This window comes from Artibeus jamaicensis, unplaced genomic scaffold, assembly GCF_021234435.1.
Source record: "Artibeus jamaicensis isolate MK-2021 breed Jamaican fruit bat unplaced genomic scaffold, CSHL_Jam_final scaffold_378, whole genome shotgun sequence".
Classification (NCBI taxonomy): domain Eukaryota; kingdom Metazoa; phylum Chordata; class Mammalia; order Chiroptera; family Phyllostomidae; genus Artibeus; species Artibeus jamaicensis.
The window spans coordinates 1,001,002-1,017,906 of NW_026522044.1; the positions used below are offsets into that span (position 1 = coordinate 1,001,002).

General features: G+C 38.5%; 1 protein-coding gene across 6 annotated transcripts in view; it reads left to right on the top strand.

The window, feature by feature from the left end:
• Positions 1–785: 785 nt before the first annotated feature.
• KLHL13 (kelch like family member 13) overlaps positions 786–16,905 on the top strand; it is a 263,980-nt gene continuing 247,860 nt past the window's right edge. For all 6 annotated transcript variants that reach the window (XM_037146000.2, XM_053657447.1, XM_053657445.1 and 3 more), the window contains exon 1: positions 786–1,101. The gene's annotated coding sequence lies outside the window, so the exon portion shown is untranslated. The remainder of the gene's footprint in view (positions 1,102–16,905) is intronic.

Genomic DNA, 16,905 nt, shown 5'->3' on the forward strand with positions numbered 1-16,905 from the left:
AAAAAGTTCGGTCGCTAAAATTACCCTGCTTGTGATCCTAGGTCTTGCTCTGCCCCTTACTCATAGTGTAACCTTGGACAACTTGTTTTTACCTTAATGCCTCAGTCTCATCACTTGTAAAATGGAGATGAAGATAATAATGTGGACCTTGGGGCAAATCTCTTAGTTAATAGTTCAGTGCTTGGCTCATAGTAAATGCTCAGCAAAATGTTAAACTACAGTATTTGTTGTTACTCTTCCTCTTTGTTAACACTCTTCTGCAAGGAAGGGAGAAGTGTAGCGCTCATTGCATTTTAAGAGTGATAAACAATTACATGAAAGTCTGGGGCAGGCTTATTTTGAGGTGCGTGCCCCACGGAGGTGAAGCACACTCTGTACCCAGGCCCTCCGTGAATATGAGGGTTCGAGACAACAGCTGGCAGGAGGCACAGGGGAGCATGCTCTTGGAGTGTTTAAAGCGGGACTGCTATTACTGGGCACTTGACAGTTTCACCTCTCCAGCCTCCTGGGCACTAGAAGCTATGTGTGCTCCATACGCGAGCGCCGGGGTTCTGGAGGCGTAAGGGCCACTTGACAGGCACCCTCGCTGCGGGACCACCCTCACCACACATAAAACTGCGGAGGTGTTTGACTCGAACCCTGCGCACGGTCCTAGCCCCAGGTCCCTCGCCTCCCGCGCAGGCGCCGCCAGAGCCACCGGCCGCCATGTTTCTCCCGCCCGCGCACCCTCCCCCTCCTCCGCCTCCCCCTCTCCCCTCTCCCCTCCTTAACCCGGCTCCCGCCCCTCTGCTGTCCCCACACCCCGGGTGAGGTCAGGCAGAGGAGCTGCCGCTGCAGCGCAGCACTTCAGCTCGTATTTCGGGGAAGCCTGGAACGGGGACTTTTGAAAATAACTGGGACGGTGTTCGGGTTAGGGTCCGTGCTCTCCCACTGAGTGAGCGCCGGGTGAACTAACCAGGGAGAACAGTGGGTGCGGAGGTGCGGGGGGCCGGTGCCTCACAGCTGGAGGGAGCTCCGGCTTCTCCGCAAGACTCGCTCTTTGGCCCTTGGAGCGCGGCAGCTGGTGGACAGGCGGCGGGACGCTGGGACGCGGCAAACAAGGTGAGGCAGGGTCTTGAAGTAGCGCAGGGACTTCGTGGGCCGCCTAACCGCGCCTGGGATACGGCGCCTCGAGGCGGTGAGCAGTAGGGAGTTGCAATCTGCACCAGGGGCAGACGGACAGGGACCCAGCTTCGCTCTTTGCACGCCCCACTTTTTTCTCGCTTGCCGGTGCGCGCCCTCATCCCTCCACCTTCTCATCTCTACTTCCTGGACTCGCTTGCATCGCCAGACGCCTGGGTTCTTTTTAGGACCCCCAAAGCCAGTTTTCCTTTGCTTCTTTGTTATCTCTCTAAGACCTTCACCTCCAGGCTTCTCTCTCGTTGCCCTGGCAATCTGGAGTCCCTCTGTCCGCCTCCGCCCCACTATCTCTTGCCTTGTAACAGTTTCTGCTTTGTGCCTTCCAACCCATCCCTTCATTTCAGTCTTCTAACTTGGGAGGTTTCGCTGCTGCCTCCCAAGTCAGGAGCACTCTCCTTTTCCTCCAACCTGATAACTGTACTCTGAGTGTCTTCATCTCTGCAAGTCTTGGCTTCTTTGGTTTAATAAGTTGACTGATGATTTTCTTGGAAGCTTATGATGTAACAGCCTAGGTTTACTGAAAGTAATGGGAATGGTTCTCCAGTAAATGTAGCTAAGGAACTTCTAAGTTTCTTTCTAGGTTTCAAACAGTCGAAGAACCATAGCCACTCAAAAGGTATGTATGTTTGTATATAATCGTAGCACTTGGTCCTAAATCTGATTCTTCCTTTGCTGCGGAGCAGGTCAGAGAGAAGGCAAGAGATACCTTTGATGCGTGGCTTCTTTTCTCCATCCGCAAAGTGGGATGTTCATGATTTTAATGTGGACAGAGGACTCCAGTGGTGTGGGATAAAGTTACTCAAGTTACCATAGTCTGGTTACTAAGCACATTGTATGGGAACTGAGAGACTGAGGGATTTAAAATTCTCTGTGGAGAGGGCACCTGCCTTTTTATTTTTTAAAGAAGCCACAGTTTCATATTTGTATACCCCCCCAAGAAGCAGCATTTAAAAACCATGTGTTTAAAAAAGAGACTACTTTTCTGTGGATTGGAGATTAATTTGTTTAAGTTGACTTCACACAGCACCAGTTTTTCTCTCAGCAATATCACCTGCTCTCCTATGCAGTTGCCCTGTTGGCTCCCACACTGAGGTTCATTTACTCACTTCCATGCTCTAATTGGTGTGTGAAGAAAACTGAATAGAGGAGCTGAATTGGAGGCACAGATAGTGAACTACTAGCACATGCTGATGTTTGCAGTTGTTTTGGGAAATGGCTATATCTAGTGCTCAAGTTTGAAAACTGACAAAATGCAATAGTTAAGCAGCGATGACATTGTTTTACATTTAAGAATATTAACTCCCTTAACTGCAAGCTCTTTTTAATATTCTTATACTCAACAGTGATACAATTGTTTGCTTGATATGTGACTAGGTGTTGCCATTCACACAGTGAGCTCTAATTGGCAGTAATCTCAGAAGAACCAAGTTGCGAATGAAGATAACACCAAATTTTACTGTTTTTGTAGCACTTCTTTTGGCACTGAGATAACGAATGTAGTTTCTGCTGCAACATCAAATGATACATTTTCAAAAGTGATAAATAAGAGCCTCAATTTCTCAAGGTTTTTAATCAGAATTTTTATAAGCACACATTGAAAAGTGTGGTGTGACTGTATAGGCTTTTAAGTTGATGTTCTGAAGAAGTGATTTTTACAAGAACAGTGAAAACTATTGATTATCAGTTTAGTTAGATGGTTTGCAGGTGATTTTTAGTTTCCCCCATTCATTTGGTAAATTCCTACCTTCACTTTAGTTATATTTAAGAAATGGAGTATAGTAGGGAAAGGGAATTACTAATAAAGCCACACTTCTAAATGTGTTATTTTCTTGACGACCCATTCTAAAAAGACATACAAACTTTCTGTTTCAAGAGAAATTGTTTTTATCATTGTAATTTTTTTTCTTGTGTGATTACCGGTCCTGAGTTTAAGCTAAGATTGCCACTAATGTGGACTATTCCTATTTGTGATGAAAAAGGTGAATATGAGTTTATTACAAGCATTTTGCTCTGAAATTTTTTAATATCTCTCAATATGTATTTCATAACCCACCTTGTACACCTGGAGATAATCAGACTGGATATTTCTAACATTATTAAATGTAACTGTAGTTGGCTCTCTTCTTTTTAATTTTCTTTGCATTTTACATTACTTTTCTTTATGTAATTTGACTTATCATAGTGAAATAAGACTAACCAATCTTCAAATTGTTTAATTTTATTGGTGTTTAATAAAGTACTACAACCTTCTCAAAGTATTTTTTTTCTTAAGCCCAGTGGTTGAAACCCATCTCTTTTTATTGATTTGAAATTATACAATAATTTGTCAGTCACCATCAGATTTGAGAAAATGGAAAGAGCATGGAAAAAGGAACAGCCCTAGAGAAAATATCTCAAAATTAGAAAAAATATGCTTTTTCAAGTTACTGACATTTATAGCAGTCAGTCTTTAAGTATATTGTTAATTTGTTCAGTAATTTATTTTACAAGATCTTCAGAGCACCTTCTATTTGCTAAGAACCCCATACTAGGCACAATGACATAACTTACAAGGCATGGTCCTTGCTCTTGTGGAGTCTCACAGAGGTTATATTCCACCAGAGGCTAAAGACAATAAACAAGCAAACAAGAGAAGATCCTTATAGATCAAAGTAAGAATGGAAATGGGTAGCAAAAGGTGATATGGACAACCAGGAAGGTCCTTATTTAGCTTTGATGGTCAGAAAAGGCCACTTAGTGAAGGTAACCTTTGAACAGACCTGAAAGAGAAGAGAGAATGAGCTTATCTTGGGAAGAACAGAGAAGAGCAAGAGCCAAGGCCTTGAGGCAGAAAGACAAACTTGAGGTGTTTGAGGAACAGAAAGAAAACCAGTATGGTTGGAGCCTAGTGAACTGGGTGGGGTGGGGATAGTGGTTAAAGGTGTTAGAGAGCCTAAAAGGTGTCAGATAATAGATAATGCAGTTTGACCATTGGATAGTCTTCATTAACTACTTTTCTGTGGTAGGTCACTGGCTGAAAAAAATTAGTGAAAAAATTTGTTTTGTAGACGATAAGTAGAATATCGACCTACTCAATTGTTTAAGTTAAGACCCTAGAATGGAAAACTTCATTTGATATGTATACTAAATATATATGTAATCCTCTATTCTGTTTAGATAAGAGGATAGGGGAACAGGGACTCTAAGTGCAGTATGTTATAGAGCAGTTTACTTCCATTGTCATATTGTCATTTGTGCCCTGAGGTAAGTTTTCACCAACTTGATTAAAAATCAGATTGTTGTTCAACTTAATCATTTATTTGTTAAAGAATGTGTTATTTTGTCACAGAAATATGTTTCTTATAGAAGGTTGAAAGTTTTATTTGCATATGAAGGAATGACCTAGGTTTTAGAAATGGCCTTTGGGATTTTAAGAAGCATTTGTCATTTTCCTTTAGCTTTTCCTTCTCAATGTTTTCAATTTGCCATATTTTTATTCTTTGAGAGATTAAGGTTGTTATATTCCTTGATGCTTAGGTGAATTTAGACTTGGCACTTATTTTGTTGCTCAGAGCCTTTTTTTTGAAAGCCTTCCAGCTTTGAGGTCCAGTTGGCCCCAAATAGGTATGCAAACAGTCATTGATATTCTGTAGGGGTAAATCCTAATATTGTGAGGTAATAACCTGCAAAGTAACCTTCATTGACTTCTGCAGGGTCTAATTCTAACTCCTTAATTTAGCACTTGAGGATTATGCATGATTTAACTCAGGTCTACTGTTCAACATGTCCTTGTTATTCTCTTACACAAATTCTCTGTTAATTTAAATGGATTTCCCCCAGTTTGGGACTTTTGTGTTAGCATTATTCTTGGTATAGAATGGTGCACAGTAACTGCTTGTTGAATAGATGCCATACCATCAAACATTTGCAAAGCATTTCTGTTTCCTTTCTGTCATTGCAAATCCTAATACTAGTCAAGGAACAGTTCAAATTCCATGTTCTGTTACACCATCCCTTACTGACTTATCTCTGAATGCAAACAGGAGTCACACAATTGTCATGAGTATCATAACTACAGGAAGTCCTCACTTAACATTGTCTATAGGTTCTGCACTTCAAGCAAAATGACATATGACCAAACCATTTTTGCCATCAGCCAATTGATATAAACAGTAATTAAGTTCCTTCAGCATCTCATCAATATTATCATGAAATGATGTTGAATGAAATGACATTATATGAGGACCTGTTGTATGTTTATTTGATGCCTTTCCATCTCCCCAGTGATCTCTGGCTCCATGAAGACAACCTGGACATTGTCTGTTTTTTTCATACTTGTATCCCGAGTATCGGGCATGTGGTATGCCCTCTATAAACCGTTCTTCAATAATAGTGGATAAATGATGTTTTGTATTATGCCTCTTATTATTGTTTTAGATCCTTAAATTGTTTAATACCATTTTAGTTTTCACATGTTTGGTGTTCTCAAGCATTTCTGAGAAAAGTCATAGAGCATGGTTGTTAAGAGAACAATTATGTAGCTAGACTTCCTGGAATTCAGTTCTGGCTAGGAGACTAGCCAGATACTGGGTTAACTAGTTAATCTCTCTGTATTTCATATTTTTCATATGTATCATAGGAATAATAGAACTTACCTCTTAGGGTACTTAAAGGAAGGATTGAGTTGGGTCTAGAATTTGTTGTTTGCAATTTTTTAATTTCACAAACTCTGGAAACCTATGAAATTTTTATTTAGTAAGTTAGGAGCCAAAACTTGGGTAGTGACAATATCTGACTCAAGCTGACATGAGGGTATTTATAGTCTTTATTCTGCTTAATATTAATCTTTATTTGGTTTTGCTATAGAATTAGTAGCAAGTGTGTGGGGCAGCACTTCAGACCCTGCTGTGGCATTACATAATTGTAGTACATGCAGGTTACTGCCTATCTAAAAGTCAGACATTTCTGAATTTAGAAACACAGCTGGCACCAGGGTCTTGTACAAATTAAGTAGATGCTGTTGGTGGTGATTAGGGAGCTAAGTAGACTATTTTATCCTTCCTAATACCTTGCTTATATTGGTTATCATGTAAATACATGTTGATTTATTCATGTAACAACTCTGATTAGAGTGCTGGCTGTACGAGCATTTTATCATAGGATAACAGATATGGCTAGGTCATGTGATTGACATGAAAAAAGATCCAAGTTCTTCCAATACTCTTTCATTTAGTACTATTGAAAGTATTTCTTTTTGTTTTTCTTCTGTTAAACCAATAAGTGCTTTTTAAGCCTTGGTTGGTGTTGCTCAGTTGGTTGGGCATTGTCCCACAATGTGAAAGGTTGCTGGGTTGTTTCCCAGTCAGGGCACATGACTGATTTGTGGGTTTGATCCCCAGTTGGGGCACATGCGAGGGGCAACCAATGGATGTTTCTCTCTCACATCAATTTTTCTCTCCCTCTCTCCCCCTCACTTCCCTTTTCACTAAAATCAATAATCATGTCCTCCAGTGAAGATTAAAAAAATTAACAAGTAACTGAGTTACATATAACTAAAAAAAAAGGGAATTTTTTTTTAGGTTGAGTTTTTTTTGGGGGTGGGTTTGGAATATTAAGTTAAAATTTATTTAATATGATTAGATACTTAATCTTTGTGGTTGCTTAATATTTACTAAACTCCTCATGTGTATAGACATTTTAAAAAATGAGGCATGGTTCCTGGCCTTAAGTAGTTCCAGCATCATGCATGGTTACACTGGGATATGGGTGCCCATTACAATTCTTTATTTTCCACTTTAAGCTTGAAATCATGAATATTAAAAAAGTATACAGGAAACCACAGGAAACAATGGAAAACTCGTTTTAGCCTCCACTATATGGAATTGTTTTTTAATTACTGTACCCCTCCACCTCCTGCAATATTCCTATATGACATTCTGCCAGCCTTTCTTTTCCAACTCAACTAAGCAAAATATGGTTTCTATTTTCCCTTATCAATATTTATAAATAATAATTGGTATATTTTCTTTGTCCTTTTTCTTTTGTGGCTTTGGGCATAATGATATGTTTCAAAGGTTTTTTTGAAATGTTCTTTCAGTTGAAAACTAATCTTTGAAACTCTTCTGCCAATACAATCAATAAATATTTATTAAGTGCCTATTGTATTTCAGGCATTGCACAAGGTTAAACAAATAGAATCTCTGTCCAGTGTTCTTTCCTCAAACTGGAGCACACTGTGTGTACTTGGTGCACAGAGTGGTGACATGATAGTGTACCCCAGGAGCTGTAACATAAAACAACTTGTGTTTTCTGGAAGCATCTCTCTTACACAAGGATTTAGGAGAATATTTACTGGTAGCTAATTTAAAATATTTAATAATTTTACACAAATTCAGATATAGACATACCTCAGAAATATTCTAGGTTCAGTTCCAGACCACCACAATAAAACAAATATTGCAATAAAGTGAATCACACTAATTTTTTGCTTTCCCAGTACATATAAAAGTTACATTTACACCATATTATAATCTATTAAGTATGCATTATGTCTAAAAAACAATGTACATATCTTAATTTAAAAATATTTTATTTCTGTCTGTGGCTCAGTGGATTGAGCACCAGCCTACAAACTGAAAGGTCACCAGTTCAACTTCCAGTCAGTGCACATGTCTGGTTTGCAGGCCAGGTCCCCAAATGGGGGCCTGTGAGAGGCAACTACACATTGATGTTTCTCTCCCTTTCTTTCTTTTTCCCTTCTCCTCTCTCTGAAAATAAATAAATAAAATCTTAAAATAGTACTTTATTTCTAAAAAATGCTAATCATCCTCTAAGGTGTTGGAAAAATGGCACTAACAGACTTGCTTGATGAAGAGTTGCCACAAACCTTGACTTTGTTAAAAAATGCAATTATTTGTGAAGCACAATAAAGCAAGATGTGATAAAAAAGGTATGTGTACACATTGTGCTTTAGAATGCAATATTTTTAACATGAAGATTTGAGGTAAAACTCAGTTGTTCAGAAAAAGTCTCTGCCTACAAGGGCAGATGTGGTAACTGATGTGACCTTTTGAAAAGCACCAAAGCCACACTGCGCTGTCTTGATTGTGTTCCTTTAGTCAAATACCAACATATTTTCATAGCATTAAATCCCCATGATGACCTATAGAAAAGGTAATAGACATTAATTTCCCCCCCCATGGTGCCTACTTTCTCTCAGTTCAAGGGAGCACTCTGGTTGCTTGTAATGGTCTAAATCTTAAACTTTGTTGAGTCCTAACAGAGTTTCTAATGTTTGTGAGTAATAGTGAAGACTGATTTTGATGGGCCTACCAAGGAACTGATAATCTTCTGAAGAGAGCTTGACAAATACCATATGGTCTCACCTATAAGAAGAATCGAATGAACAAAGTAGAACCACAGGCATGGAAACATGGAACAGACTGACAGTGACCAGAGGAGCAGAGGGAAGGGGGTAGTCAACAAACATGTATGAGTGACCCATGGACATGGACAACAGGGTGGGAATTGACTGTGGGAACAGACAGTGGGGTGGGAGGAGGGCAAAGGGGGGAAATTGGTACAAATGTAATAGAACAATAATAAAATATTTTAAAAGAACTGAATTACTAACAATGAAAACAAAAGAACACAATGACCATGAACTTAAAGCAGTGTAATTGATGGGGTCAAGACTTTCCCCATTCTATGCATATTTGCCTATGTCACTGACTAAAGTTAACTTTTGCTAACTTTAAACATGCTTTTGTTTATAACACATTCAGTATACAAATTGTTTGTTAGTTGCTGGCCACTGAAATATTTGATAGTAGAGGGAAATTGTCAAGGTTTATGTGCTTTAAGATTGATAAAAGGTTTCTGGAGTTTGAGATGGTTTGTAAAGGTTCAGTCAGTACATTGGAAGAATGCCTGTTACAAAGCAATGACTTGATTTTCTCCAAATGAGAAAGATGAAGAGAAAGGCAACTGAAGAAAGTGGGTGAAGTTAAATGGTGTATAAGTGAAATGCAGAATTTTTCAACTGATTTTTATTATTTATGCCCTGCTTTCATTGTTGCCATATTACCCCAGACACAGTTCACAGGGCCTGAGATTGTTGTATTGTTGTGTTACTGCCCCAAAGTCATAAGGATGTGGTCACAGAGGGCTGATTAAGGAATGGTCTTTCCCCCCCCTTAAACTGTTTTATTTACTGAATAAATGAGAGAAAATAACATTCAAAAGAATAGCGTGACATAAATCTTGTGTTTTTAAGTTTTGGGGTAGTCAGTAATGACAAGGTAGAGACCAGTATATCCAATTACACTTTTAAATTATTATTTACTAGAATCGTTTAGATATCAGGAATGGTCTTTACATTGTATGTGTGAAGTGCTTTTACAGTCTATTCAGTAAAAGGAGATAAGAAAGTTCTAGAGTTTTGCTTCTTGGTCCCATGTTACAGAAATAGCCATACATTTCTGAAGAACACTTTTAACAATTTTCTGTTCCATTGTTGAATATTTCTCAGTGGGAAAGCAGTAGAATTTTTAAAAGATTTTATTTATTTATTTTTAGAGAGATGAGAAGGGAAGGAGAAAGAGAGAGAGAAACATCAATGTATGGTTGACTCCTGAGTGGCTCCCACTTGGGACCTGGCTCACAACACAGGCATGTGCCCTGACTGGGAATCACACAGGTGACCCTTTGCTTTGAAAGCCCGCATCCAATCCAGTGAGCTATACCAGCCAGGGGAAGGCAATAGAATTTAATGTCTAAGTCCTTGGGCCCTGGAATCACAGTCTCGCATTCAAATTCCTCTTTGCCTCTTGTTGGCAATGTGATTTTAGGCAACTCTCTCTACTTCTCTGAACCTTGTTTGCCTCCTCTAAACAATCTCATCTGATATTAAGGATTAAATGAAATAATGCTTATAAAGTGCTAAGTACAATTCTAGCTATATGATAGATACAATTATTCTTATTATTGACTTTATTAGTAGACTTATGGCTTAACTAGTTAAAACTTGAGCACATTATAGGAGTTTTACATGTGAACCAGAAGTGAGGGAAAATGTGTCTTTATTTATATTGCCTTAATACCAGCTGGAATGCTATTTTAAATGTAATTTTTTTCATTTTTCAATTATAGTTTACATTCAATAATATTTTATATTAGTTTCAGATGTACAACATAGTGGTTATACAATCGTGTACTTTACAAAGTGATCCCTCCAATATTTTAAGTACCACCCGGTCCCATATATAGTCATCATGGTACTGTTGACTATATGGAGTGCTAGTTTTTGAACATGTATTTCTTAACTGGTGGGTAGATGGTTTAGAAGTAATACTAGTTTTCTGACAGATGAGGAAGTTTATTGTAAATGTTTGGCTTATTATTCAAAGTGACATTCATTGTGTATAAGGAAAATATCAGTTTTAATATAATTGAGAAGTACCTATTTAAATATAATACTATTTAACTTAATAGGATTTAAAAATTTAATCTCCATTTATAACATTTTTTAATTTAATTATTGTTGAAGTACAGTTTTCTGTTTTTTACTCCCATCCCAGCCCACCCCCCCCAGTGCTCCCCACCTCCCTCCCATTTCCACCCCTGTTAAATTTTTTGTCTATGTGTCCTTTATACTTGTTCCTGTGAATCCTCCCCTTTTCCCCTGAAATTCCCTCCCCTCTCTCCTCTGGTCCCTGTCCATTTTGAATGGAAAGGGAGATGCAGGAAAATATATGGGACCAACAATTTTGTCTTTTAAACATGAAGACTTTTGGTGTTCTGAAAACTAAAGAGGTCATACATTTTCCTCATTTATCTCTATTACAGACTTCAAGTTCAAAAAGGAGGAAATACTGAAACACTTTAAATAGTTCAGGCACTGGGAAGAGAGATAATGTTTGAATAATGCCTTCTATAGATTTTGAGTTGTTAAGATTATCCTAAGTTTTTGTTATAGTTACTCCAGGAACAAATCAAATAATACCTTAGGGATGATAAAAGTTCAATAGCAGTTTTGATAAGTGAACGGATGAGTCTAAATAGGTTGAGAGCAGCTTCAGTGCTGGAGGGCTCATCTAACCTTTTGAGTTGGAAGTACAAGAAGATAATGTTCCTGTTCTCTCATGTTCCAATGTTCTCCTTTGGTTCCAATGTCAGACAAATGATGAAATAGATGTTCTTTTGATAGCTGACGTGTTTATGGAGTGCTGCATGTGCACAGAAGGGAAAAGACCAGGAAGGAACCCTGGTCACTGGGGCCCTGGGTTGTGTGGTCTGTCTCACTGCTGTTTTTTTTTTTTTTTTGCCTGGTTTATCTGTATGTGAATGTGTGTTCATGGTCAGCCAACCACCTTGTGTGTCTCACTGGGTTTGCTTGTTTCCTCCCCATACCCAGTTCTGGTAACCACCACCTCTTCCTGCCAGGACCCCTCTCCACTGGCCGCTGACTCTGCCCCTCTTACCGGTCTGGATGAATGGTTCATTGTTATTGGACTTCGGTACTGTTCAATTTTCTGTCCTGGTTGTGTTTTTGTTTATAAATCTTTGTTGTCCTTAAATTTGGTTGTGCGAGGAGGTACAGTGTTTCCACCTATGCCTCCATCTTGGCCAGAAGTTCGCATTAACACATTTAAATGACAACAGTACTATGAGGTAGGGGCTGTTACTATCACCATTTTACAGATGAGAAACAGAGGCATAGAAGTTAGTTTCCCCGAGGCTACACATCTAATAATGGGAAGAGCTAGCATTGAAATCCAGCAATTAGTTCTAGGGTTTATGTTTTTTAACGACAACACCTCCTTTTATTCCATCTCTCACAGAGGTCATTATGTAAGAGCATGAGAGCTAAATAAGTCATGTTAGAAAACATTCTGGAGAAATACAGAGGAATGATCAGATAAGATATTAATGTTGGCAAGATGTCCATTATAGCTCAAAGAAAAAAAGGCAAAATATTCTGAATAAGTCACCTTTAAATGGGGGTCTTACTGAAAAGCAAGGAAAGTATTTAAAATACCCTTACCTATGTGTATGTATATTGCACACGTGTGTGCATGTTTATTTTGAAGTAAGAAAACCCTTCAAGGGTGAATCAAATTGAGACTCCTCTATATTGACAGCCAAACAGGGCTTTGTTTTTTTGTACATATTTGGCCTCACAGATGGGTTCTTTTTTTAATTTACAGCTTTATTGAGCTATAATTCACCTACCATACAATCCACATATTTAAAGTATACAATTTAGTAGTTTTTAGTGTATTTGCAGTTGTGCAACCATTGCCACAATCAATTTTAGAACACTTTCATCACCTCAAGAAGAGAAATATGTGCTTTGTAACAAACTGGTCACAAAGGGGATGGAACCAGTGTGCCTGTTGGTACCATTGCCTCCCTATCATAATGTTCATAGATCCCTATGCAGTGTAACTCAGGTCTTATGCTGTTTTTTTTCCGGTCTAGTTTCAAATTGTTGTAGAGCACCTTCTTCAATTTTGTTTTCTTTTTTCGGGTGACTAATATTTTAAAGAATTATGTATTTATATGATTTTGAATTCTCAATTCAATTTGATTATATAAATTTGATCATTATGTTTTTATCACAAACATTGATATTAGTACTACATAACTAGTCCAGACTTCTATTTTAAAACAAAACTCTAAACCCACTAGTATGAATGACTACCCCCTTGTTTATGCATGCTTCTAGTATGGGCCAGAACCAGAAATACCTGATAAAGTTTGCATACACATTGACATTTAAAAATATTTCTACAGGTTATGGCTGACATAGAATATTTGTGGACAGATACTTGTGATAAAAGCAACACTTTTTTTTTTACTGGGGTATGGTACTGGGGTGTTGTGTTAGGGAAAATGTCTTATAAAATGTATTCCATTATATTGTGTACAGATATTATGAAATGATTAGAGTTTTTGAAAAAAATCTGTAAAGATTATTCAGCCACTCACATTTCACCAGAATATAGTCAGGTGTCATAGTCATGACTGTGTTTCTGTCTTGTGAGAGTTACCAACCAAATATCTATGTGTTGGCATAAGAGGGAACAGGCTGTTCCCAGTTCTTTATTACAATAATTAGTTACACTCAGTGATATCTTTCAGGTGAAAAAATGGTTGTTTACTTTTTATTGTTAAAAATAATCCTTGGACATAATTAGATATCTTGAAGAACATATTTGTTTTTGAAAATGAGTTAATCTTGGGTCACTAACTTTTTTTTTCTGATTTTACCTATGTTTTCTTTCAGAATGACTTTGAAATGTTATTTTATACTTCCTCAGTATTTTTTGTATGCTTATTATATATCCTTGAGTTAAGTTTCCATTGAGGGGCCAAAGTAGTTTCATTTGAAGTTAAAATGACTTGTTTCACTTAAAATTATTTGCTTAAGTACATTTTTTATTTGCTTACATGGATTCCCTGCTTGTCATGTGTGGTGATGATGTGGTGATCTCACAGCTAGTGTGTAGGATAGAATCAAACAAAATGGCACTGCTGTCACTGATGTTACTAGAAGAAGACTAAGTGTAAGTTTATACTAATTAGCACATCTTTCTCATGGAGATTAATAGTTCATCTGGAGGACTTCCAGCCAAGATGGAGGCATAGGTAGACACACTGTGCCTCCTTGCACAACCAAAATTAAGGACAACAAAAAATTAGAAACAAAGAAAAACAACCAGAACTGACAGAAAATTGAACCGTACAAAAATCCGACAACCATTCAGCCAGACTGGTAAGAGGGGTGGAGTTGTTAGTAGGGAGAAAGGGGTTGCAGTAGGAAAAAATGGTGGTGGTGGACCCAGGCACACAGGCAGTGACTGGCAGACCCCAGGCATGGGAAGAAAGGAGCAGACCCAGTGAGGTGTGCAAGGCAGCTGGCTGACCTGGTTTATCTGTATTCGAGTACAGATAAACCAGGTGAAAAAAAGGGCAGTGACACAGACTGAGCAACCCAGGGCCTCAGTGACAGGAAGTAAAGCCTAAAAGCACCAATTGGAAAAACTTTGGGGGGTTAAGGTGCCGGGAGAGACTCCCAGCCTCACAGGAGAGTTTGTTGGAGAGACCCACAGGGCCCTAGAATGTACACAAGCCCACCCACCCAGTAACCAGCACCAGAAGGGCCCAGTCTGCTTATGGGAAGCAGCAGAAGGGACTGAAATCCAAGAGAGCAGAGCAAGCACCATTGCTCCCTCTCTCACCCCACCCCCACATACAGCATCACAACCCAGTTGCCCCCACCCTGGTGAACACCTAAGGCTCCACCCCTCACTACAAAACAGGCATGACCAGACCAAAAAAAAAAAAGAGAAAAATGCCTCAAACAAAAGAACAGATCAAAGCCCCAGAGACAATATTTCTAAGCTACCAAGAGATAGCTAACCTATCAGATGCACAGTTTAAAGCACTGGTGGACTCCTTAAAAAAAAATAAAGCACTGGTGATCAGGAGGCTCACAGAACTGGTTGATTTTAGTCACAAATTAGAGGAAAAAATTAAGGCTAAACTAATTGAAATGAAGGGAAATGCACAGGAAACCAATAGTAATGGAAAGGAAATTGGGACTCAAATCAAAGGAGTGGACCAGAAGGAGGAAAAAAAATGACCAAACAGAAAAGGATGAAGAAACAAGAATTCAAAAAAATGAGGAGAGGCTTAGGAACCTCCAGGACATCTTTAAACGTTCCAACATCCGAATTATAGGGGTACCAGAAGGGGGAAAGGAAGAGCAACAAGTGGAAAACTTATTTGAACAAATAATAAAGGAGAATTTCCCCCATCTGGCAAAGGAAATAGACTTCCAGGAAATCCAGGAAGCTCAGAGTCCCAAAGAAGTTGGACCCAAGAAGGAACACACCAAGGCACATCAGCATTACATTAGCCAAAATTAAAATGAAGGAGAGAATCCTAGAAGCAGCAAGAGATAAGGGGACAGTCACCTACAAAGGAGTCCCCATCAGACTGTCAGCAGATTTCTCAAAAGAGACCTTACAGGCAAGAAGGGGCTGGAAAGAGGTATTCCAAGTCATGAAATCCAGAGACCTATATCCAAGATTGCTCTATCCAGCAAAACTTTCATTTAGAATGGAAGGGCAGGTAAAGTGCTTCTGAGATAAGATCAAATTCAAGGAGTTCATCATCACCAAGCCCTTATTATATGAAATGTTAAAAGGACTTATCTAAGAAAAAGAAGATAAAAATGATGAACAGTGAAAGGACAGCAAACTCACAGTTATTAACACCACACCTAAAACAAAAGCAAACTAAAAGGACAGCTAGATCAGGAGTGGAAACATAGAAATGAAGATCATATGGAGGGTTAGCAACAGGGGAGTGGGAGGAGGAGAAGGGGGGAGAAGGTACAGAAAATAAGTAGCATAGATGGTAGATAGAAAATAGACAGGTGGCAGGGCAAGAATAGTATGGGAAATATAGAATCTAAAGAACTTGAGACACATGGTCATAAACTAAAGGGGGGGGGTAATGGTGGGGACTGGGGGGTAGTGTGGAGGGGAATGAAGGGGGGAATAGAACAACCATAGTGGCATAATCAATAAAAATTAAATAAAAAAAGAAGTATGAACTTAATGGATTCTAAAGTTTTTGCTCAAAGACAAAACATGATATGTACCATGTATTCCCGTGATAACTAACACAAAAATGTTGGTGTTTTCTAAGTGGCAAAAATAAGCCCAAGCAGCAAGCTTGTAATGTTAGTAATGTGTATGTATTAGTAATGATATACTGTAGATAATTGTATGAACTATCATGTTATGCCAATAAACTAAAAATTCCTGAGTAGCTGAGAACATGGTAGTAGCTGCACCATCTCGCCTTGGTATTTTGTCAGTCATTCAACAAATGTAAAGTGGTATGAACCCTCCCAATGCATTTGGAAACCATTTTGTTAAAAAATGGTTTTGTAGTAATCTGAAATATAATATTGTAGTTTGGCAAAGAGAATAAAAAGCAGAGATCCATAGTATCTTTAACTTTATGTGAACATGAAAAGCATAGGGAAGAACCTTTACCTTATGTACCTCTGAGAAAATTCTGACCTTGTCTGACCTGTAGGCAGACAACAAAGCTTGTCCATGGAGCAAGGTTTGTTATTTCAGTAGTACAGTAGTTCCCCCTTATCCAGGTGGGATATGCTCTGAGACCCCCACCCAGGTGGGTATCTGAAATCACAGATAGTACCAAACCCTGTACTGTATATAACTATGTTTTTTTCCTATATGTATATACATACCTATGGTAAAATTAGGGGGCAGAAAGAGATTAGCAACAATAACTAATAAAAAATAGAACCATTATGACAATACACTGTAATAAAAGTTACATGAATGTTGTCTTGCTCTCAAAATATCTAATTGTAGTGTACTCACCTTTTTCACTTAAAGGAAGTGCTTTACAGCTTCTCTTATATCTACTATTTCCAGTATTACTACTTTTCTGCTTTGGAGCCATTATTAAGTAAAATAAGGATTACTTGAACATAAATACTGTGGTACAGAGACAATCAATATGATTATTGAGAGGACTACTAAGTGACTAACAAGGCAGGTGGTATATGCAGCATGGAGCTGCCAGGCAAAGGGATGAGTTTTATTCTAGGCAGGATTGAATGGGATTGAGCAGGATTGAGTGGGATGGTGCAGGATGGTGGGAGATAGTGTGAGACAGCATGAGATTTCATCATAC